At 40.9% G+C, this 25323-nt stretch overlaps 1 long non-coding RNA gene across 1 annotated transcript in view; it reads right to left on the bottom strand.

The window, feature by feature from the left end:
• Nucleotides 1-12035: 12035 nt before the first annotated feature.
• The window catches only part of LOC147356978 (uncharacterized), a 74708-nt gene continuing 61420 nt past the window's right edge, over nucleotides 12036-25323 (bottom strand). Inside the window, exons 2-3 of the long non-coding RNA XR_015143693.1 lie at nucleotides 15421-15511; nucleotides 12036-12348 (exon numbers count right to left, since the gene is read on the bottom strand). This is a non-coding gene — a long non-coding RNA (uncharacterized LOC147356978). The remainder of the gene's footprint in view (nucleotides 12349-15420; nucleotides 15512-25323) is intronic.

The raw sequence follows: 25323 nt of genomic DNA, 5'->3' as shown, positions 1-25323 counted from the left end.
TGTCCCAAATGTAATTACAGAAGTCAATCCATTTAACCTCATTTAACTATGTTTATCATGGGGTTGCAAAGAGTCAGACACAACTGAGCGACTGAACAACAACAATATTTATGGCCAGGAGGAGCATGTGAAAAACTCATTTTCGAATTATCGAACATTCAGAGTATTTAAGTCATTCAGTGATGAATTTTCACAGAAGTGATGGCATCGTTCTCCAAGATCCTCAGGACTAAAGGTTCTAATCATCAGGATCATTACTGACTCTAATTCACATGGAGGAGGGGGTCCATGCGGCACTGTTGCAGCGAAAAGGGAAAAACAGGAGTGAGTTTTGTCTTTCCGTTTCCTGAGAACAAAGAAGATTAAGAGAACGGTGAACAGGCCTGAAAATTCCTAGTTTTGTTTTGTGGTTTTTGTTTTTTTTTTTTTTTAACTTTTAACTACTCCTAACTAGACATGCCTGTAACGCCTGTAACTAGGTTTGCTTTTCTGCCCCTTAACTCTGCAGGAGCTACATTTCGCACCTAGTATCCTCTGACTCAATGCTCACAACATGCTCAATACTCACAACATTCTCTCCCCCTTTGCAGTTCTTCCCTTTTACAAATCAGCAAGAAGGCCACACAGTCACCTAACTGCCAGGCTCAATTACCGGGTTACTGATGCCAGCCTATGACTGTTTTTGAGACAAGTGGAGAGAAAGAAAATAAGATTTTAACACCTTTGTTCCCAGCACTGACTTCCAGACCTCAATGGGCACAGTTCTTACGGCATGAGCCTGGTCTGTTTCCATCTCTACCAGCTGAGAATTAAAGCCACCTTTCTATTTCCCCCAAACTCTTTGTCCATAGTTTTCATTCGGCTTCAGGGGGCAGAGAAAGCCTAGATTTTAGCCAGCAACAGCACCATGGCCACGCCACTGCATTCAGGGGATTCCCCCAAAGTACATGGAAATAGATTCAATACTTATACACCTCAAAGCACTTCAAAAAAAAAAAAATCTAACTTTAAACTCATAGTCACATCCTGAAATTCTCCTTTCTTCTCCTCCACTCTTCACACATCGTAAGATTATTGTGTCTGTTCAAACCTCACCCTCCTGCTCTGACCCTGGAGGGTTCTGGGCCCCCATCCCATACTACTGATGTAGACAGATTCAGCCTCCCCTGCTCCCTTCAATTTTCTCTTTATTTCACTTGTCATCATCCCAATTCTTTAGAATGAAAGCAAGCCTAGGAGCTGACCAGCCAGCAGGAAGTCTTCCCCCTAAGTCATTTGGATCATTGCAGAAGGGGTACAATTTTTAAATAAACAATTTTGATAAATGGTTGGTATTAGGGCAGTAAACTCCCAAACATTGACAGTTTCAAAACATTTCACCTCATATTCATCAGTTGAACTATTAAATGTGTTTGGAAGACTATAAATCAAGTTTAACACTGATTGTTATGAGATAATTTTTTTTTGGCTCAGTATTTCAGGATTTTGTTCTATAGTAACAACAGCTTTTTCTTTATAACTTTTAAAATGGCACCAGATGGTCCAGTGGTTAAGACCCCTAGTGTCCAATGCAAAAGCCACAGTTTCAATCCCTGGTCAGGGAACTAAGATCCTGCATATCATGGTATGGTCAAAAATAAACAAATAAAATTAAAAAATAAAAAGGCAACCCCCCACAAAAAAAGAAAAGTTTTAAATTTTAGGTGATTAGGACATTTATATCAAAGAAGGCAATGGCACCCCACTCCAGTACTCTTGCCTGGAAAATCCCATGGACGGAGGGGCCTGGTGGGCTGCAGTCCATGGGGTCACTAGGAGTCGGGCACGACCTAGCGACTTCACTTCCACTTTTCACTTTCATGCATTGGAGAAGGAAATGGCAACCCACTCCAGTGTTCTTGCCTGGAGAATTCCAGGGACGGGGGAGCCTGGTGGGCTGCCGTCTATGGGGTCACACAGAGTCGGACACGACTGAAGCGACTTAGCAGCAGGACATTTATATAAAGCTCATTCTCTCACCTGTCTTCTTGAAACTCTTCTATATTATTTATTCTTCATCAGAATATTTTATCCAGCTTTAATCTCTTCATTTTTCAAGTAATCCCTCACTTTTCTCTCAACGTTTTGGAAATGAAGATTATGGGAAAGTGTGAATCTTTTACTTCTCTTCTCCTCTGCCAGAGTTTATTTTAGATGTTTTCCCTCATCACATTTTCAAGAATAGATGGTCTATTTGTGCTCATTAGCTCACTTCTGATTGCTCGGCAATTCCTTTCGGCTGAGTAAAGATTAGCTTTTTTTTTTCCCTGCTAACTTAGTTATGCCTCTTACCTATCTGCCATCTTTACAGTCTTATGGGTAGAAGAAGAGAAGGGCAGAGATGACAAGAACGAGGTGGATCCAAAAATAAAGGCAAGTAATCACCGAGACGGGCTCTTTTCCTTCTGACATTTTCCTGGAATACAAAAGCTCCAGGTGGCATTCCTGGTATCATAAAATTCTCAGCATGCTTCTGACCTTACAAAAGCCCGAGAGGCTGAAGTTTATATACTGTTCCAGGAGAATCTTAAACAAAGAGTGCAGGGAACAGAATAAGACAGTCTTTGAATCCCAAATGATCTGGTTTTATTTTCCTAAGTTAAGGTTTGGTTCCATGTGAGGCCCAAATTTTTCATCTTATCCAAACAGTTCTGCTTTGACTTCAAAGTCATGCTCCCAGGCAAATGATCACAGCTGCCGGCCTGTTTGTGCCACATGCTGTAGGCCGATGTTGGGAACATTCTGGAAAGATGATACGTCTAAGCAGAGAGAATTAACTGATCATTTGTGGAAGGTTTCTTCCCCCAAAACACCATGCTCATTTTCCTTCCTTCTCAGTTCAGTTCAGTCACTCAGTCGTATCCAACTCTTTGTAACACCATGAATCGCAACACGCCAGGCCTCCCTGTCCATCACCAACTCCCGGAGTTCACCCAGACTCACGTCCATCGAGTCAGTGAAGCCATCCAGCCATCTCATCCTCTGTCGTCCCCTTCTCCTCCTGCCCACAATCCCTCCCAGCATCAGAGTCTTTTCCAGTGAGTCAACTCTTCGCATGAGGTGGCCAAAGTACTGGAGTTTCAGCTTTAGCATCATCCCTTCCAAAGAACACCCAGGGCTGATCTCGTTTAGAATGGACTGGTTGGATCTCTTTGCAGTCCAAGGGACTCTCAAGAGTCTTCTCCAACACCACAATTCAAAAGCATTAATTCTTCGGCACTCAGCTTTCTTCACAACTCTCACATCCATACATGAAAAAATCATAGCCTTGACTAGACGGACCTTTGTTGTCTCTGCTTTTCAATATGCTGTCTAGGTTGGTCATAACTTTCCTTCCAAGGAGTAAGCGTCTTTTAATTTCATGGCTGTAGTCCTTCTCAGGGCTACATAAATATACATTTGAGACATTTTGGATTAATAGCAATGCTTCTAGTAAATACTTCATATTACCACCACAAACATAGCCAAAGACTTAAGTATTAGGTTATCCTGTTTGAGTAAGAACCAAGACTCAAATGTTCTGGCAAATCGAACTAGGTAATACTTCCCAAAAGGAGCTGAGTGTTTGGTTTGGTTTGGTTCTGTTTTGTTTTTATGTACACTGCTTCACACAGACAGGAAGGGGCACACCACATAAAGGCAAGATTTAACGATGTGTCTGATTAGGTTTCAGATATGTTTGAAGTATTGGGGAGGGGTTGGGCCCTCTGAGAGATAAGCCACATCGGAGAGAGAACTGATAAATAAATTGAGGACTCTGGAATCACAAACCCGAGTGGCAGCATGGCCAGAGGCAGAGAATGAGACTTCCACACACAAAGCGGCAGCTGGAATTGGAGGCAAGCACTGAGGCAAAGAAAAGAGACCTGAAGCAGAGACAGTTGTCCCACCAAATGCACACACTTCAGGGATGCAAGCCATCCAGCTGAGGGACCCCATGACACAGAGGAAATCAATGTTTATCTCACTTCAAAGAAACTGCTGAGTATTCCTGGAACCAGAAGAGTTGAGAGCAAAAATGACTGGGGTAAAACAGTGGGGGTTTTTTTCATTTTTGGAAAGTGAAGGAGCAACAGTTACAAAAATTTATCAGAAACAGGTGGCATCTGAGAAGACAACGTTATGACTGGCAGACTCATTCATGAGGTGCATGTAAAGCCTCTCGCCATCTAAGAAACTCCCAGAAACATTAACATTTTACTGCAGAGACTGCCAGACCACAACCCTGCGTAGACCTGATGAAGCCTGAACACCACAGAGGGACACTACACTTTGAGCTGGAAGCGTAATGGATTTGGGGTTTTCTCCTTTGGGGAAGAAGTGTGTTCTGGTATGGAAAGAAGGATACAGAGAGATACCCAGTGGCCAGTGAAGAGCACTATCCACTGAAGTCTCAGGCTCCCATTCCTAGGTTCACACCTAGGCAAGGACTACATTTCCAGCCCCTCGGGGATGGGCCCTGTAACGAGTCCAAAGGCAGTGAGATACGGGCAGGCATAATCACACAGCTTCTGCACCTGGCCCCAAAACTTCTAAAGCATTCCTCCCACTCTGCCTTGTCAAAGTCCTGTATTAAAGCCAGCAGTGGTTCCATCAGCCTGCATCCCTGAATACCCCATAAAACAGAATTACCACCCTCTTTTCATTGCCAGTAAGGGGATCTGTGTGAGCAAGAAATAAATTTCATCTGTGTTAAGACACTGAGAGTTTAGGGTTCATTTATGATAGCAGCTAACGTGAATATAACAAAACATTTGATGAAACCTATGTAATCCAAAAAGTGAACAAGGAGATGTAATGTATTCTATTTGAATAAATATATTATTAAATTATAAATTATTCTAATTATAATGTCCAGAAACTAAAACGTGCATATGCTTCAAACATGAGACAAGTAGTAATTCTATAACTAGCATTAGAGTGGGCTAGATATTCCAACTAAACACCTTCAGTATGTTAGATATTAAATTCTTTTTAAATTTATCTGATCTGGCAAGAGAGTGGGAAAATCTTCAAAAGTCAAAAACAAAAAATAAATTCAGAGGGAGAACCAAGTGCTGAAACCAATGGCTCTCCAAACAGCACCTCAGATCACTTGTTTTTAATTTGTGGAATCTGAAATTGCAAAACAAAGCTGAGGCATTCAAAAGATGAGAAGTCAGATCACAGTCTTTCAAAGGTTAGTGCCCAAAAAGATGATTCCTTAGTACAGCAATGAGCTAGACAATTAAAAACACCCAACAAAGACAGAAAATAAGGAAAATTGCCTGACTAGGCTTCCTTGGTGGCTCGGATGATAAAGAATCTGCCTGCAATGCAGGAGACCCAGGTTCGATCCCTGGGTTGGGAAGATTCCCTGGAGAAAGGAATGGCTACCCACTCCTGAATTCTTTTTAGAATTCTACCTACTCCTGAATTTTTCTTGTCTGAAAAATTCCATGGACAGAGTAGCCTAGTGGGCTACAGTCCATGGGGTTGCAAACAGTCAGACACAACTGAGCAACTAAGCACACACAGGCACCAGCCATGGGTGGAGAGAGAGAAAACCTCCCTTGAGAATTCTTAACAAGAAGATTGACTTCACAACACATGAAGAATCAGAATTTATAGCACATTCATAGCCAGATAAAAACCTCAAGTGGAGAATTAAGTTAAATTAGTTCATACTGGGTCACCCCTAGATGTCTGGCAGTGTGTATGTGCATTCAGTCACTTAGTTGTGTCCGATTCTTTGTGACCCTATGGACTGTAACCTGCCAGGCTTCTCTGTCCATGGAATTTTCCAGACAAGAATAGTAGAGTGGGTTGCCATTTAATACTCCAGGGGATCTTCCTGACCCAGGGATTGAACCCACATCTCCTGCATCTTCTGCATTGGTGGGCAGATCCTTTACCAACTATGCCATCTGGCAGAGATATACACAGATCCCCTCTGGAGAACCTACCTCCACCCAAATCTCAAAGAATCCCCACAGATAAAAAATCTCAGTCATCGTAAGTTCATGAAAATGCAAAAAAGCACAACAGGAAACAATCCTGCACGAATGAGACTCTACAACAAACAACAAATCAGACCCACAAAAGATAGAGGTGTTTAAATTCTCAGACACAGAATGTCTAACTGCAAATAATCAATCATTTTCAAGAAAAAAGTAAAAGAATATGACAAAGGAATAAGAAGCTACCAAAAATATGAACCAGATTTGTAAAGCTATAAGTAGAAAAGAAAAGCATATTAGAAACGCAATGGGTGGGTTAAATAACTTAGGTGACACATCAGGAAAGAAAATTAATGAACTGGAAGATAGAGCTGAAAACTGAATAAAGACTGTAACACAGAGACAAAGGTATGGAAAATATGGTGTTACGGTAGGAAATGAAGTTCAGACCGAGAAGATGTAATTTAGATCTGTTCAGATTTCCAAAAGCACTAACTGAAGAAATATTGATGGAGACCTAAGGGAAGAAGCCCATTCTCAGGTTTAGGTATCCTCCAAAATCTCAAACCAAGTGAACATAAAGAAACTCATACCTCGACTTGTGATGGTGAACCTAAGGGAGTAAAAAGATCTGAAAAGCCACCAGAGAAAAAAGTACAACAATGAGACTGAAAGCTGACCCCTCAAAAACTGAAATAGAAACCTAAAAGCAACTGAATAAAATTTTCAGTGTACTGACAAAATATGATTTTGAACCTCAAAATTATTTTTGACCAAGGTGCCATGACCATTCATCAAGGAAATGACAGTCACTTCAATAAATCATGTTGGGGAAAACTGGATATCCATGTGCAAAATAATGAAGTTAAACCCTTGCTTTATACCATATATAAAAATTTACTCAAAATGGATCAAAGGCCTAAAAGTAAAGCCTAAAAGTTTAAAACTCTTAGAAGAAACATAGGGGGAAAGCTTTATGACACTGAATTTGGCAAGAAGCTCCTGGGTGTGATATCAAAAAAGTAAAAACAAAACTGAAAACTTTGTGCAAATGACAAAGCATAAAAAGCCAACCTATAAAATGGGGGAAAATACTTGCAGATTATGTATCTGATAAGTGGTTCAGTTCAGTTCAGTTCACTCAGTCGAGTCCAACTCTTTATGACCCCATGAACTACAACATGCCAGGCCTCCCTGTCCATCACCAACTGCCAGAGATTACCCAGACTCATGTCCATCAAGTTGGTGATGCCATCCAACCATCTCCTCCTCTGTCATCCCCTCCTCCCCCTGCCTTCAATCTTTCCCAGGATCAGGGTCTTTTCCAATGAGCCAGTTCTTTGCATCAGGTGGCCAAAGTATTGGAACTTCAGCTTCAGTCCTTCCAATGAATATTCAGGACTGATTTCCTTGAGGATTGATTGGTTTGATCTCCTTGCAGTCCAAGCAACTCTCAAGAGTCTTCTCCAACACCACAGCTCAAAAGCATCTATTCTTCGGCACTCAGCTTTCTTTATAGTCCAACTGTCACATCCATACATGAATACTGGAAAAACCATCACGTTTACTAGACAGACCTTTGTCAGCAAAGTAGTGTCTCTGCTTTTTAATACGCTGTCTAGGTTGGTCATGCTTCTCTTCCAAGGAGCAAGCGTCATTTAATTTCATGGCTGCAGTCACCATCTGTAGTGATTTTGGAACCCAAGATAAGTGGTTAGTATCCAGATTTTATGAAAAATGCCTACAACTCAACAACCAAAAAACACATATAACAACTTTAAAACAGGCAAAGGGTTTGAATAGATTTCTCCAAAGATAACATACAAACAGCCAACAAGTATATGAAAAGATACTTGACACCACTAATCATTAGGGAAATGCAAATCAAGACCACGATGAGATGTCACTTCATACTCCTTACGATGACCACTATTAAAAAGTAAAGAAATATCAAGGATGTAGGAGAAATTAGAACCCTGTGCACTGTTAAAGGGGAATGCAAAATGGTACAGCGCTATGGAAAACAGTATGGTAGTTCCTAAAATATAAGAATGGAATTTCTATATGACACAGGAATTCCATTTGTAGGTATAGAGTTGGCCTTCTATATCCATGGGTTCAAAGATTTAACCAACCCTGAGCTGGTTAAATCTGATGATGGAAAACCCATGAATATGGAGGGCCAACTGTATTCACTGTGCTACATCATTGCATAGAAGGGACTCAACCACCTGCAGATTTTGGTATCTGCAGATATCAAAGATTGTGTCCAGGGGCTCCTGGACACAATCTTCAATGGACACTAAGAGATACCTATGTATCCAAAAGAATCAAAGCAGGATCTCAAAGAGGTATTTGCACATCCATGTTCTTAGCAGCATTATTCACTATAGCCAGGCAGTAGGAGCAACCATTGACAGATGAATGGTTAATCAAAAACACAGCATGAATATACAAGAGAGTATGATTCAGCTTTAAAAAAAGAAGCAAATTCTGACAAATTCTACAACATGGACAGACCTTGAGGCTACTGTGCTAAGTGAAATAAATCAGTCATAAAAAGAAATACTACATGATTGTATTTATATGAGGTACCTACAGTAGTCAGATTCAAAGACAGTAGAATAGTGGTTTCCAGGGGCCCGAAGAAGGGGAAATTGGGAGTTGCCATTTAATGGATATTGGTTGAACAATGTGAATGTACTTAACACTACTTGAGTGTACACTTAGAAATGGTTAAGTTGGTAAAACATTATTATACTTTTACAATTAAAAATCTTTAATAAATTTAAATATATATACACATACATGCATGTATAATAAAGGTGACCCCTGAACAACTCAGGGGTTAATCTGAGTATAATTTATAGCTGGCACTCTGTTTCCGAGGTTCCTACACATTCTCAGATTCAACCAATCACAGACTGTGCAGTATTGTAGTATTTACTATTGAAAAAATATAAGTTGACCCTTATGAAGTTCAGACCTTCACTGTTCAAGTATATACATACATAATTTTTAATGCTGGATTAAATACCTAGCTATCATTCTAGAATGAGGGCCAAAAAAACAAAATCAGACAATTATTGAAATATTCCAACCACTTATGGTTTAGTTTTTATACTTAGTTTTGTTCCTAAAACTTACACTGAAGATGAGTATATTTTTTAAAGACTAAGAACACTGATAAACTCACTGCTGGCTTAAGAAACAGAACACCATCAGTAACTCTGAGGCCCCCATGTTCCTTTACACCCTCCTCCCTTGAGAGGTAGCCACAATCCTTATTTTACAGTAATTACTAGCCCTAATTTTCTTTATAGTTTAAACTCATATGAATTTTTTAAATCAACAGCAGGGCATTCAGTTTTAACTTCTCTGAATTTCAAAATAGTTCATCTATAATATATTTTCACATTATGTATTTTTTCAATTTTTTTTTTTGGTGTGGACCAATTTTAAAGTCTTTATTGAATTTGTTACATTGTTTCTGTTTTATGTTTTGGCTTTTTGGCCTCCAGTTATGTAGGATCTTAGCTTCCCAACAAGGGATTGAACTCTCACCTCTTGCACTCGAAAGCAGGGGGTCTTACTGGCCCACTAGGGAAGTGCATTCACACTATGTATTATTCCATTGTATGAATACAACCCAATTGATGCATTGTAAATGTAGATGTGCATCTGGCTCGTTTCAACTTTTGTTCTTAAGGATATGCTGCTACAAACACCAATGTGTTTCTTGATATACATGCATAACTTTCACCAAGCTGTAGAGCTGCACCTTAGGGTGTGCATTTGCTTAATAATTTTAGGAAATGCAAAACTATTTTCCAAATAGTTTTACCAAGCAACACATTGAACAGCAATATGAGAGTTCTAATTTTTTAAAAGGAACACTACATTATCCAAAAACTGTTCATATTTTCCTTGCAACATGTAGGTCTATGATTTATGGCTTCAAATAATTCATTTTGATTTATTTCTTTACTGTTTGACATTGAGTTTCATTTATAAATATCCCTGTTGCATGTGCAAATTTTCCCAATTCCCACACACTGTACAATTTTACAAACTGGGAAGCTACCATGAATATATTCTCTCATGATGTTATTTAAAATGCAAATTTTTTAGTTCAAAAAGTTTTGCGGTCAAGGCAAAACAAGTGTTGCAATGAATGATCATTATCTTCTGAGAAGAAGAACATATACTTTAGCACCACATCCTTTTACCAGAGTTCAAGCCTGATTAAGCTCCTTGGTCTTTAGCTTCATCAGCTCACATGCCTGACCCAACTTAACACAGAAGACACACATCTTCTGAGTTCTATTCCCAACTCTGCCTCTAAGAATTTGTGTGACTTTAGGAAAGGTCAAGAAACTCAACTTCAACTTTGTTTTTAATTGGTGAAATGAAGAACTAACAAAATAATCTCAAAGGTCCCCTCCATCTGGAAAATTCTATTGTTCTATGATATTACATCACTAGCTGGCAGTGAGCAGGCTCTATTCACCCCCAAATGTCTTTTTTTTGTGAGGAGAGAGTACTTTATTACACTTTTCTTCCACCCTAATTGAATGTCTATAGATGGGTGTGCATTCCTAGTGTTCTAGGACCCACTCCTTTTAACTGTTAGATCCTGATCCTATGACATTCGTGTTCTCTTCCTCGACTTGAAACATTTGAGTTTTTAATCCCTTTCTACAGTAATATTCTTACTTCTGAGATCTTACTATTTATCACAATAAATAGAATGAGTTAATTCTCCAAGGTGTGACTTACAGTTGACAGACTATTTTCATGTCTAATATGTCACCTGTGACAGTCATCCTGCTGATTGGTATGATTACAGAACATCTAAGGCCTCTCTCCAAGCTCAATTAATAGCAAAACAGGTCAAGGTATCTTCTGTAATGATCCACCAGCACGGTCTCAGACACACAGTACCTGCCTCTCTCTAAGGAAAGGGCCACACCACCAGCTGCCAGCTTCCTGCTGGTGACTGGCACAGCCTGCCAGGCTCCTGGGCACGCATTGGCATCAGGTGCTCTCTGGCAAGCGGCTTGCTCTGCTCAGAACCACCCTGGAAGCCGGCTCCAGACAACGTGGAGGAGCCAAGCTGAGCATATGCTCTCAGAGGGGGAGTCAGGAAACAACCAAGACGTCAGCATCCACATCTTGGCATGAGCTCCGAACCCTTAAACAACACTTCCAATTTCTCTCCACAGAGAAGTGCAAGGAAAGCTCCCCATTTCAGTGAATTCAGTCACATTCCCCAAAACATACCATCCCCACCTTTCACAATCCCCGGGAGGAACTGACACAGGACATCTGCAAGTTGGCACTGTCTCAGTGCTCTGCTTGTCTCGTGTTAATGTGTTTATTTGCTTTTCAAGGATCATCTTGCTCACCCACAGGCAGTCAAAAGAACATACAACAGCATCACCCAGATTGGCTGTCACTATATTAGTGTAACCTTTACTATCTGCTGACATGTTGTTTTTGTTCCCAGCCCAGATGTCATACCCAACGAAGTATATTCTCTCTTCTTGTGCAAGTGTGTCCAGGAATGCCAACGTAATTCAACCAACTGCTTGGTATTTGAAAAAAGAACTTTAGTTTTGAAAACTGTTCAAATTTTCAATCAACCACCTACCACCCAGGTCACTCACTGCCAACTTCATTTCTCCCAAGCTTGCCCCAGATATAGTCTTTAATTACGCTAAAAATAGTATGGTTTTCAATTAATCAAGTCAACTGAAATATACCATAAGGTGGCCATTTGAGCCTGTTATTCTAGAAACTCTCATCCTGGATCTCTAATTCTAAATACAGGCAGGTTATGTAGGTACGTACGTGCTTAGTCGTATCCAACACTTTGTGACTCCATGGACTACAGACCACAAGGCTCCTCTGTCCATGGGGTTTTCTAGGCAAGAATACTGGAGTGGGTTGCCATTTCCTCCTCCAGGGGATCTTTCCAACCCAAGGATCGAACCCATGTCTCCTGTGTCTCCTGCATTGGTAGGTGGATTATTTAACACTGAGCCGCCTGAGAAGTCCCAGGTTGTGTAGGAGTAGCCTCAAACCATGCACACTGTCTTGGAGACAAAATTTTCTGACCTTGAAGTCAAAACCTTGGAGTCATCCTTAATTTTTCTTTTTTCCCTTCACATTACCAAACCAAACCAGCAGGACACTGTCAGTTATACCAAAAATAACTCCAGAACCTGGGCATTTTTCACTATCTCCACTGTGACAAATTTAACTCAAGACATCATTATTCCTCACCTAAACCAGGCGCCTTCTGGTGAGCTCTGTTTCCATTCTCACCTTCCAAGGGTCCATTTCCCACACCACAGCCAAATGATTTCTGTAAAACAAAAACAAGTTTCTATCATTCCCTTACTAGCACAATCTAACACAGCTTCCCAAGCGACTAAAGTCAAAAGCTAGTGTATCACCTTGCTGACAACATCCCACATGATGTGAGTCTGGCTCTCTCACTTATCGCCCCAACCCTGCTCACCACCCCGACCACACTGAGCTTCTTTCCCTCTTTCAAAGACACCAGAGCCATCCCCATCTCTGCCTCTGTGTTTTCATCTTCCTCTGCTTATGCTGGTTTTCACCTGTCCTTCTCTCATCACTCTCATCTCAGTTTGAATGTCACTTCCCAGAGAAGCTTCCAGCACCAGACTTGCTAATGTAACTCCTTGGTTTTTATCCTGATTTCACCCTGTTTTCCTCTTAGTAGTTTTCAAACCCTCAGAGTATGCTGTTTGATCACTGTTTAACGTGCTGGCTGTCCTCCCCAACTGTTGTTCAGTCGCTCAGTAATGCCCAACTCTTTTGCAACCCCATGGATGGTAGCCCACCAGGCTTCTCTGTCCATGGGGTTCTTCTGACAAGAACACTGGAGTGGGCTGACATTTCCTACTCCAGTCCTCCTCATAGAACTGGACTATCATTAACAGGAATTTGCATTTTTTTTTCTATTAAATGTAACACCAGCTTATAGAACAGTACTCAATAAAAATAGCGCTTAACAAATGAAGAAGCAAATTAATGAATATCTGAAAATATTTCTAAGAACCCAAGCTTAACTAATTCATGAGGAGATTGCTACCAAATTACATTTTTCTGGAATTCTAACAAGCAAGATTATGTCAAAACATTGGGAAAATCCAACATATGCATCTGTTTCACATGGGCAAAAGTCTAAAGTGCCCAGTAATGAATGATCATTTTTAGTTGTTACCAGTCACATCTTCAAATAATCAGCCTTTGTTCATTTGGGACAAGATCAAAAAGATTTAATTGACAATGGGCACTAGATATGAATGTTAATTATTAAAGCATTATTTATTCAACAAGTAGTGTGTGGGGACATGGTCAAGATATTTTTAGGAAAAAAGAATAAAGCTAGATATCTAACTCTCCATATTACCTCAAAATTAATTCCTGATTAATTCTGAATGCAAAAGAAACTGTGAAAGTTCCATAGCATCTATAATTAGGGGATGAGAACCCTACATTTTGGATACAAATATCAACATAATTATGAAAACAATCAATAAGTTTCGAGATATATATTCATAGACATGATGTAAACCCTTAGTGGAGGTGATGGAATTCCAGTTGAGCTATTTCAAATCTTGAAAGATGATGCTGTGAAAGTGCTGCACTCAATATGCCAGCAAATTTGGAAAACTCAGCAGTGGCCACAGGACTGGAAAAGGTCAGTTTTCACTCCAATCCCAAAGAAAGGCAATGCCAAAGAATGCTCAAACTACCGCATAATTGCGCTCATCTCACATGCTAGTAAAGTAATGCTCAAAATTCTCGAAGCCAGGCTTCAACAATATGTGAACCGTGAACTTCCAGATGTTCAAGCTGGTTTTAGAAAAGGCAGAGGAACCAGAGACCAACTTGCCAACATCTGCTGGATCATCGAAAAAGCAAGAGAGTTCCAGAAAAACATCTATTTCTACTTTATTGACTACACCAAAGCCTTTGACTGTGTGGATCACAATAAACTGGAAAATTCTGAAAGAGATGGGAATACCAGACCACCTGACCTGCCTCTTGAGAAACCTATATGCAGGTCAGGAAGCAACAGTTAGAACTGGACATGGAACAACACACTGGTTCCAAATAGGAAAAGGGTACGTCAAGGCTGTATATTGTCACCCTGCTTATTTAACTTATATGCAGTATACATCATGAGAAATACTGGGCTGGAAGAAGCACAAGCTGGAATCAAGACTGCCAGGAGAAATATCAATAAACTCAGATATGCAGATGACACAACCCTTATGGCAGAAAGTGAAGAGGAACTAAAAAGCCTCTTGATGAAACTGAAAGAGGAGAGTGAAAAAGTTGGCTTAAAGCTCAACATTCAGAAAACTAAGATCATGGCATCTGGTCCCATCACTTCATGGCAAGTAGATAAGCAAACAGTGGAACCAGTGTCAAGACTTTATTTTTCTGGGCTCCAAAATCACGGCAGATGGTGATTGCAGCCATGAAATTAAAAGATGCTTACTCCTTGGAAGAAAAGTTATGACCAACATAGATAGCATATTGAAAAGCAGAGACATTACTTTGCCAACAAAGGTCCGTCTAGTCAAGGCTATAGTTTTTCCAGTAGTCATGTATGGATGTGAGAGTTGGACTGTGAAGAAAGCTGAACACCAAAGAACTGATGCTTTTGAACTGTGGTGTTGGAGAAGACTCTTGAGAGTCCCTTGGACAGCAAGGAGATCCAACCAGTCCATTCTAAAGAAGATCAGCCCTGGGTGTTCTTTGGAAGGAATGATGCTAAAGCTGAAACTCCAGTACTTTGGCCACCTCGTGAGAAGAGTTGACTCACTGGAAAAGACTCTGATGCTGGGAGGGATTGTGGGCAGGAGGAGAAGGGGACGACAGAGGATGAGATGGCTGGATGGCATCACCAACTCGATGGATGTGAGCTTGAGTGAACTCTCGGAGTTGGTGATGGACAGGGAGGCCTGGTGTGATGCAATTCATGGGGTCGCAGAGTTGGACACGACTGAGCGACTGAACTGAACTGAAACCCTTTGTCAAATTTGTTAAGAACATTAATTTCAAGTTGAAGGTTATTTATGTCCTTTTCAATGTTGTTTTCCATACCCCTGCACCTACCAAGTACCATCTTATCAAGTTGAGTTAATAATCCAGGAGGGTTTGTGATCAACTTGTTTGATTAAAATCCTCAAGAACCTCAGGAATTCCCTGGTGGTGCAGTGGTTAAGACTTCGTGCTCTCACTGTCAAGGGCCCTGGGTTCAATCCCTGGGTGGGGAATTAATCCCTCCCACAAGCTGCATGGCACGGCTAAAGAAACATTCTCAGAACTTCAACATCTTCACTAGAAACACTTTTAGTTTTCAAGCCATCTGGTATAATATGAAAAGCTGGACCTGGGATTTTCCTGGTGATCCTGAGGTAAAGACATCATGCTTCCACTGCAGGGGATGTGGACTCAGTCTCTGGTCACAGAACTAAGATCTCCTGTGCAAAACCAACAAACAAAAAAAACATGTTACTAAATGGGGCTTACTCCTTTAAGTCCTTGGAGGGCACAAAGGCACAACTCTAAAACATACAACACAGTAGACAAGCTCAGAATCCACAGTCAGACGGCCTGGGTTCTACCATTTCAGCTTGAGTGTCATATTGAATGCTATAAACCTGTTTTCTTCTTGAAATTAAGGATAAGAGTAGTAATGTAGCTCATAGGGGTGTGGTCAGGATTGATGTGATAATATATCTGGACAGGGGCCACTGAGCACAGGTTGAGTCTTTTAGACAGCGGGGCCTGAACACAGCTGACTGGCAATGAGCAGCCATCCCCTTCTACAGGTGGTACTCCTACACTGCAGAGACAGTGAAAGTCACACGGCCGCTGTGACTGCACGTCTTGAGCCAGTGTTCCAGCCCCCAACCTCCCTCCATCAACCCTTCCCCATTCCATTTAATGCAGCACCTTCTCTCCTGCATTAAACCCCCTTCTGTCTGCAGTTCCCAGTATGGTTCCTGGATCCTATATTGAAATCTAATTGATAGACACCTTAGAACAAAAAGTAGTACTTACAGAGCATGACTAGGTACTAGGCATTTATTCTACATCTTTGTGTACGTTGACTCATTTAATCCTCTAACAATCTTATGCTGCCACTGCTGCTAAGTTGCTTCAGTCGTGTCCAACTCTGTGCGACCCCATAGACAACAGCCCACCAGGCTCCCCCGTCCCTGGGATTCTCCAGGCAAGAACACTGGAGTGGGTTGCCATTTCCCTCTCCAATGCATGAAAGTGAAAAGGGAAAGTGAAGTCGCTCAGTCGTGTCTGACTCTTAGCAACCCCATGGACTGCAGCCTACCAGACTCCTCTGTCCATGGGATTTTCCAGGCAAGAGTACTGGAGTGGGGTGCCATTGCCTTCTCCAATCTTATGAGGTAGATCCTATTATTATCCTGCTTTTAAAAAAATTTATTTAATTAGAGGGTAATTATTTTACAATATTGTGATGGCCTCTGCCATACATCAGCATGAAAGGCCATAGACATACACGTGTCCCCCTCCCTCCTCAGCCCCTCTCCCACCTCCCTCCCCACCCCATCCCTCTAGGTCGTCAAGGAGCCCGGGCACAGGTTCCCTGCATCATATATCAAACTCCCACTGGCTACCTGTTTTACATATGGTAATGTATACATTTCAATCCTTTTCTCTCAAATCATCCCACCCTCTCCTTTTCCCACTGTGTTCAAAAGTCTGTTCTTTGTGTCTGTCCTGGGCATAGGATTGTCGGTACTATCCTTCTGCTGCTGCTGCTAAGTCACTTCAGTCGTGTCCGACTCTGTGCAACCCCATAGACGACAGCCCACCAGGCTCCCCCGTCCCTGGGATTCTCCAGGCAAGAACACTGGACTGGGTCACCATTTCCTTCTCCAATGCAGGAAAGTGAAAAGTGAAAGTTAAGTCACTCAGTCATGTCCAACTCTTCGAAACCCCATGGACTGCAGCCTACCAGGCTCCTCCGTCCATGGGATTTTCCAGGCAAGAGTACTGGAGTAGGGTGCCATTGCCTTCTCCAAAACTAAGGTTCTGGGCACGTAAATGATCTAAATAAAATCACATCATTGATAAATAAAAACCAGAGATGGGATACAACTGTTTTAACACCAAATGCAGGATATCATGATGCCAATAATTCTTCCTGATTTTTAACAATTCTACATATCCAAAAATATGCATTGCTGATATGTATCTGAAAAGGTTCAGTTCAGTTGCTCAGTCATGTCCATCTGTTTATGACCCCATGGACTGCAGCATGCCAGGCTTCCCTGTCTATCACCAATTCCCAGAGCCTGCTCAAACTCATGTCTATTGAGTTAGTGATGCTATCCAACCTTCTCATCCTCTGTCATCCCCTTCCCCTCCTGCCTTCAATCTTTCCCAGCATCAGGGTCTTTTCAAATGAGTCAGTTCTTCACATCAGGTGGCCAAAGTATTGGAATTTCAGCTTCAGCATCAATCCTTCCAATGAATATTCAGGACTTTTTTCCTTTAGGATGGACTGGTTGGATCTCCTTGCAGTCCAAGGGACTCTCAAGAGTCTTCCCCAACACCACAGTTCAAAGGCATCAATTCTTCTGCACTCAGCTTTCTTTATAGTCCAACTCTCACATCCATACATGACTACTGGAAAAAACCATAGCTCTGAATAGACAGACCTTTGTTGGCAAAGTAATGTCTCTGCTTTTTAATATGCTGTCTAGGTTGGACACAGTTTTTCTTCCAAGAAACAAGTGTCTTTTAATTTCATGGCTGCAGTCACCATCTGCAGTGATTTTGGAACCCAAAAAAATGAAGTCTCTCGTTGTTTCCCCATCTATTTGCCATGAAGTGATGGGACTGGATGCCATGATCTTAGTTTTCTGAATGTTGAGTTTTAAGCCAACTTTTTCACTCTCCTCTTTCACTCTCATCAAGAGGCTCTTTAGTTCTTCTTCAATTTCTGCCATAAGGCTGGTGGCATCTGCGTATCTGAGGTTATTGTATTTCTCCCGGCAATCTTGACTCCAACTTGTGCTTCATCTAGCCCAGCATTTCACATGATGTACTCTACATGTAAGTTAAATAAGCAGGATGGCAGTATACAGCCCTGACATACTCCTTTCCCATTTTGGAACCAGTCTGTTGTTCCATGTGCAGTTCTAGCTGTTGCTTCTTGACCTGCATGCAGGTTTCTCAGGAGGCAGGTTAGGTGGTCTGGAAAAGTGTTAAACTTCAAAAGTCAGCAAGACTGAAACATCTGTTGAGCCCTTTTTTAATACAATAAAGGGAAAGAGGGACTAGCTACAGAACAAAAATGAAAAACTTTAATTAGTATTTCAAAATTCAATGTTTAAAACTATTTCAAATTGCATAAAGAAAGTTTTACCTAGAACTATTACCAGGTAACATAACTTTCATAATTAGATCATATCCACTTCAATTTTCTGCCATTCCATATGGTAAAAATTATGTGAAGTCTCAAAGGGTTAATGAAGTGTTGTATTTTTAAAGAGATGCAGTGCACGGGCTTTTCAACAAATGTGGTATGCATTTTTACCTCTCTGATAATTAGAAAGATGTGAAAAATGTGAACACCCGTGGGTATAAGTGCTAGTGGGCATTCGTGTCCCCAGACTTTTCTGGTTTCAATGATAATTAGAAAGCAAAAGCAGATTAACATTTTCATCTTAATAACCTCAGAATTTTTTAAAGGAAAAATTAAATCAAGCCCATAGATTTTTCCATACTATAATAAAATATTATCATTGCTGTATTATAGAAATGACCTTGAAGCAATCTGGTATTTGAAAACCCTTAAAAATAAAACTAGGAACTGACTTCAGGGGAATGTTATCTGTGTCACATTTTTTGTGAGGTTTTTTTGTTGTTGTTTTTCTGCAGTTTATTTGCACAAATTTAATCTCTTGGATTGGAATTTCAAATCCCTGATAATTAAAAAGAGAATTTGCAAGGAGATAACATTTTCTCTCTCTGCCAGATTGCCCATGTAGCAACCCGGCTGGGCAACAGCAATCATGGAAAATGATGCACACAAGTCCCTGAATAAAAATAAAAATGCCAGCATGTGTTTACTCCTCAGCAGTAAATAAAACCCCTATTATTCACATTGTCTCAAGTGCATCTCCCTAGAGAAACTGATCCTCCCCCTGCAGGTTCAGCATGAGTTCACAAAGCAAGGCTGCAGGTGACATTGGGAGGGGCAGCTTCCTAAAATGCCTCAAAAGAGGCTGGCTTCCCACACCCCAGCAAGTCTACAAAACACAGACAATCTGGCAACTTAGTTCTGTACATCAAGCTGCTTGGTTTATTGTGAAATAAATGGACTAGGATTGAATTCAGAAAAATCACTTATTTCCAATAGACTGGAAACTATGACATTAATAATGGAACTCTGGTATGGTTTTGAACTTTTCCATTAAGTATATTTTTGCTAACTCCTTATAAATCTCATGTTTTAAAATACTTCCTTATAAATCTATTTATTAAGTAAAGTGAAGTCGCTCAGTCATGTCCGACTCTATGCGAACCCATAGACAGCAGCCTACCAGGCTCCTCTGTCCATGGGATTTTCCAGGCAAGAGTACTGGAGTGGATTGCCATTGCTTTCTCCAATTTATTAAGTAAACATTCATTTATTTATATTTTAACAAACTAAGTCAACCACCGGAGCGCTGATTAACACTAATAGCCCAGACAAGAGTAAAAAAAAAAATTAAAAAAAAAATAGCAACAATAAAAACAATGTTGTTTTACTGAGATGTGCAGCTTCATCAGGAGAAATATCTGATTTCCACCAGGTTGATGGATATTGAAATGACTTTGACTATGGCCTGGTCTGCCCTCAAATTCTGTAAGTACCTAGATTTTTGGAACAATTGGTACTTCTTTTCTACAGCAACAATTAAGGAAGAAACACTCAAATCATCCTCAGACACTAAATCAAAGCAAAACAACTCTCAACTTGAAGAATCTTATGGTCCTTGCCTTTTATTGCCATTGCCTCAAAAATAAGAGGTGCTCTTGAGATGGCAACAACCATATTTCTGAGTTGTAAAAATTCAGCACAGGATGAAATTCTATTTGATAAAACTCTTTCACTTCTTACTGAATCAGTTCAGTTCAGTTCAGTCGCTCAGTCGTGTCCGACTCTGTGACCCCATGAATAGCAGCACGCCAGGCCTCCCTGTCCATCACCAACTCCCGGAGTTCACTCAGACTCATGTCCATCAAGTCAGTGATGCCATCCAGCCATCTCATCCTCTGTCATCCTCTTCTCCTCCTGCCCCCAATCCCTCCCAGCATCAGAGTCTTTTCCAATGAGTCAACTCTTCGCATGAGGTGGCCAAAGTACTGGAGTTTCAGCTTTAGCATCATTCCTTCCAAAGAAATCCCAGGGCTGATCTCCTTCAGAACGGACTGGTTGGATCTCCTTGCAGTCCAAGGGACTCTCAAGAGTCTTCTCCAACACCACGGTTCAAAAGCATCAATTCTTCAGCACTCAGCCTTCTTTACAATCCAACTCTCACATCCATACATGACCACAGGAAAAACCATAGCCTTGACTAGCCGGACCTTTGTTGGTAAAGTAATGTCTCTGCTTTTGAATGTGCTATCTAGGTTGGACATAACTTTCCTTCCAAGGAGTAAGCGTCTTTTAATTCCATGGCTGCAGTCACCATCTGCAATGATTTTAGAGCCCCAAAAAATAAAGTCTGACACTGTTTCCACTGTTTCCCCATCTATTTCCCAGTAGATAATGCCACCACTCATCAGTCTAAAGAGGCTTTTGGACCCAACTAGCTCTGACTCTGTGCAGTCTTTTCTGTACAAATGACAATTTTAGCCATTAGAGAGAGTATGTTCAAAAGCTGTTTTTATTCAGTCACTACAGCAGGTCTGACTTTTTGCAACCCCATTGGCTGCAGCCCACCAGGTTCCTCCGTCCATGAGATTTCCGAAGCCAGAATACTGCTGTGAGTTGCCATTTCCTCCTCCAGATGATCTTCCTGACCCAGGGATCGAACTTGTATTGGTCAAATGATGTGTTTAGCTATTAGAGATAGTATGTCCCAATGGTGAGTTTACATCAATCGTTTACATCAATCTTTCCATGAGTGTAAGTGCTCCTTCCAAAATTTTATTCAGTATTGAAGAAGGAATGGCTGCCCACTCCAGTATCCTTGCCTGGAGAATTCCATGGACAGAGAAGCCTGGCAGACTACAGCCCATGGGGTCGCAAAGAGTCAGACAAAACTGAGCGGCTAACACTTTTACTTTTCAAAAATCTTATTCAGTATTCAAATGTACAATCCCAGTTCTTTTATTTAGTAACTTATTCTGTTTATTGTTTACTCACAAAAGATCCAGGGAGTAACCAGCCTATGCTATAAAACAAGTAGCAATTTCTAAGAAATTAGTCATCAGCAATAGTTAGTGCCTTGCTGAACGGTTGCATCCGAAAGCAAAGGCCAATGAGCCCCACTTCCCTCTAACAAACAAGCTACTCATTAACTATATTAACAACCACTTTCACCTCTGAAAACTATAATTAACTGTGTTGGCAAGTAACAAGCTGCCAGCCAACATAGTTAAGTAATTGCAGGAAGTTAAAATGCTTGGTTTAGCTCTTCCAAAACTTAAGAGTAAATGATCATTAAGTTCGAATTGACTACACACTACAAAAAAAGAAAACTTCATGTGAGTCTTTTACCTTTTTCAGCTATTGGTCTATTTCATTCCTCTTTTCTTGGTCAAATTCTTTTCAGCATTAGCTCTACCTTTGCTACATCCACTTCCTCACTGCTTTCAACCCCTGGGTCTAAAGACTTCATTATCAACTTCCACAAAATGCTTTCTAACTTCACAGTCACTCTTTTTAAACTGAACCGAATTGCCATCTCTGTTACATACACAGTAAGTCCCCTGTATATGAACCTTCGAGTGGTGAACTTTCAAAGATGCGAAAAAGTCCTGTATACCAGCTGCTGTACTGCACCCCTATACTCATCAAGGTTCAGTACTCTAAGAGTAAAAATGCCTTCTTAATGCTTTGTGTTTCTTATGTACATATTTCTGTGAAAAGTATTATAAACGTATTATGGTATAGTGCTATATAGCTCATGGTGTTAGCTGGGTGAAAAATGTTAGTTACTCAGTCATGTCTGATTCTTTGTGATCCCACGGACTGTAGCCCAGCAGGTTCCTCTGTCCATTGAATTTCCCAGGCAAGAATACTGGAGTGGGTAGCCATTCCCTTCTCCAGGGGAATCTTCCTGTGGTGGACTTAGAATCAAACTGGACTTTCGAACATGATCTTGGAATGAACCCATTTGTATGCAGGGGACTCACTGTACTATTTTCGTTATAATCTTCTGCAAACACTTGCCTTTAACTTACATGACACTGTATTTCTCCAATCATTCTCTTGTTTCTCTGAATCTTTGCTGGCAAAACTCTTCTTTATCCCACATATCTACTAAGGAAATCTCCTAAAACTCAAGCCCTGTACCCCTTCCCTTACCAAGTTATCTTCAAGGATCATGGTCCATGTGAACCACATGATTCTCTTCATCTCTGCATCATCCCTAGACCTTCAAATAGATGTGTTCTTATACCTCTGCCCTTATACCATAAACTGCTGAAGGACAGAGTTTGGTCAGCCTGAAAAGTATAAACTTTAAAAATATTTAGTCAACTTACCTGCAAATCAGATGAACTCTGAAAACCTGAGGGCATCCTCTAATGTATGGGTCTCCTTCATTAGCTGATCTCAACACGTATTTGCACAAGATGACTTACCTTAAACCTTTTTCCTAGTTCCTAAATTCAGTTGTCAATGAATGTGAAACTATGGATTATACCACCAAGGTTAAGAAGCTGCTAATGGTACCCAATGGTATTCAGGAAAGAGTCTGTGTTCTACTCTGATTCAGAGGGCAAAACTCCTATAGTCTAGAATTTCATTTTTCAATCCACTCTTTTTTTCTGGAACTGAGAGATGTGAGAATAGCAATTGGAACCTAAGGACATAAAAGTTTCTGAATAATGACTGATAGATGCCATTAAAAATGAATAAGAATTAAATAAACATACTCAGAATTCTAGGTTTACATGTGTGTGCATGCTCAGTCTTTCAGTCATGTCCAACTCACTGCGACCCCATAGACTGTAGCCTGCCAGGCTCCTCTCCAGGTAAGACTACTGGAGTGGGTTGCCATCTCCTCCTCCAGGGGCTTTTCCCGACCCAGGGATCAAATCAGTGTCTCCTGCATTGCAGGCAGATTCTTTATGGCTGAGCCACCAGGGAAGCCCCAGGTTTACATGACACCAGGCCATTAATTCCTGACCTTCTTTCCTGCCAGACAACAGTGAATAGTTCAGATAAGACCCATCCTCTTGCCCTTCTAGAGCTTCTAACCTACTGGAGGGTTTACATTTACTTTCCCATTAAAAAATACTGGAGGAGATCCTCCTAAGGACACACGCTAGCCATACTACAGAAACCCAAGGTTAGGGGAAATTTTTGAACTGAGTATAACTGTTTATACCCACTCAGTGCTGGCTGGAAACTTCCAAAGAAAAGCTTTGGTCCATTGAAACCAAGTCTTATTCAGAAAAATTACTGAATCTTATCTGAGCTATGAAAAAGGAGGCTACAGTGACACTGAGTCCTCTAAGCATCAGAATGGATGCACTGAAGCACTAAAGCTTCAGGAAGCTTAAAATCAGAGGCTGGTGGAGGGGAACGGAATGTCACATGCACAAAAGAAAACCGTAAGGCAGGATGTGACCATGCTAAAGGGGTACAAAGTGCTCTCTAATTCTAAAGCGAAAATGCTTCCATACATTGTTGCACATGTGTGCGTGTGTGTTAGCCACTCAGTCATGTCCGATTCTTTTGCAACCCCATGGACTGTAGCCCTCCAGGCTCCTCAGCCCTTGGGATTCTCCAGACAAGAATACTGGAGTGGGTTGCCATTTCATTCTCCTTGGGGCCTTTTTAAGATGGAAAGAACTCTTGTCTGCATTACTGTTATTCTACATTTATATTATACAATGGTCATAATATGTCAACAATTCCCATATACTGAATATTTTGCCAAGTATCTAGCACTGCATAAACTTTTAAAATTCATTTTTATTCAATCCTAGCAACAAGCTTCTTCTAGCTTCTATTCATTAATGAATGCATGTGTGTGTGTGTGTGTGTGTGTGTGTGTGTGGCTTAGTCACTTGGTCATATGCAAGTGTTTGTGGCCCCATGGACTATAGCCCACCAGGCTCCTCTGTCCATGGGGTTTCCCAGGCAAGAATACTGGAGCGGGTTACCATTTCCTTCTCCAAGATCTTTCCCAATCCAGGGATCGAACTCGTGTCTCCTGTGTTTCCTGCATCAGCAGGCAGATTCTTTACTGTCTGAGCCACTAGGGAAGCCCCATTAATGAGTGAATACGTTACTAAAAACAAATCTTTATTGTTTACCTTATCCAGCCAAGGTCTGTACAGTATCAGCGATCTAGATTGTGGACATAATACAATGCAGCCTCTAACTCTAGTGGTGTAGAGCTCACAATATGAATTAATACATGTACCTTTTTGTCTTTACAACAATGGTAGATAAGATAGGTGTGTTAATCCATTGCACTAATAAAAAACTGATATACAAACAAAAAGATTAAGTGACCTCGGTGAGATTCAAACTGTGGCTTCTCTGTTGCACAGCAAGGGAAATCATAAACAAGACAAAAATGCCAATCCTCTTATTGGGAAAAAATATTTGCAAATGAAGCCAAAGGCAAAGGATTAATCTCCAAGATATACAAGTAGTTTATGAAGCTCAATATCGAAAAAAACAAACACCCAATCAAAAAATGGGCAAAAGACCTAAACAGACATTTCTCCAAAGAAGACATACAGATGGCCAACAAACATATGAAAAGATGTTTGACATTGCTCATCATTAGAAAAATGCATATCAAATCTACAATGAGGTATGACCTCGCACTGGTCAGAATGGCCACCATCAAAAAATCTACAAACAGTAAAGGCTGGAGAGGATGTGAAGGAAAGGGAACACTCTGATACTATTCAGTTCAGTTCAGTTCAGTCGCTCAGTCGTGTCCGACTCTTTGAGACCCCATGCAGTACACCCGGCCTCCCTGTCCATCACCAACTCCCAGAGTATACCCAAACTCACGTCCATTGAGTCGGTGATGCCATCCAACCATCTCATCCTCTGTCATCC

This window comes from Bos grunniens, chromosome 16 (assembly GCF_055505025.1).
Source record: "Bos grunniens cultivar Pamir isolate PY7600 chromosome 16, Bosgru_T2T1.0, whole genome shotgun sequence".
NCBI lineage: Eukaryota > Metazoa > Chordata > Mammalia > Artiodactyla > Bovidae > Bos > Bos grunniens.
Note: the sequence above shows the minus strand (reverse complement) of the source record. Positions and strands in the feature narration are given on the sequence as shown.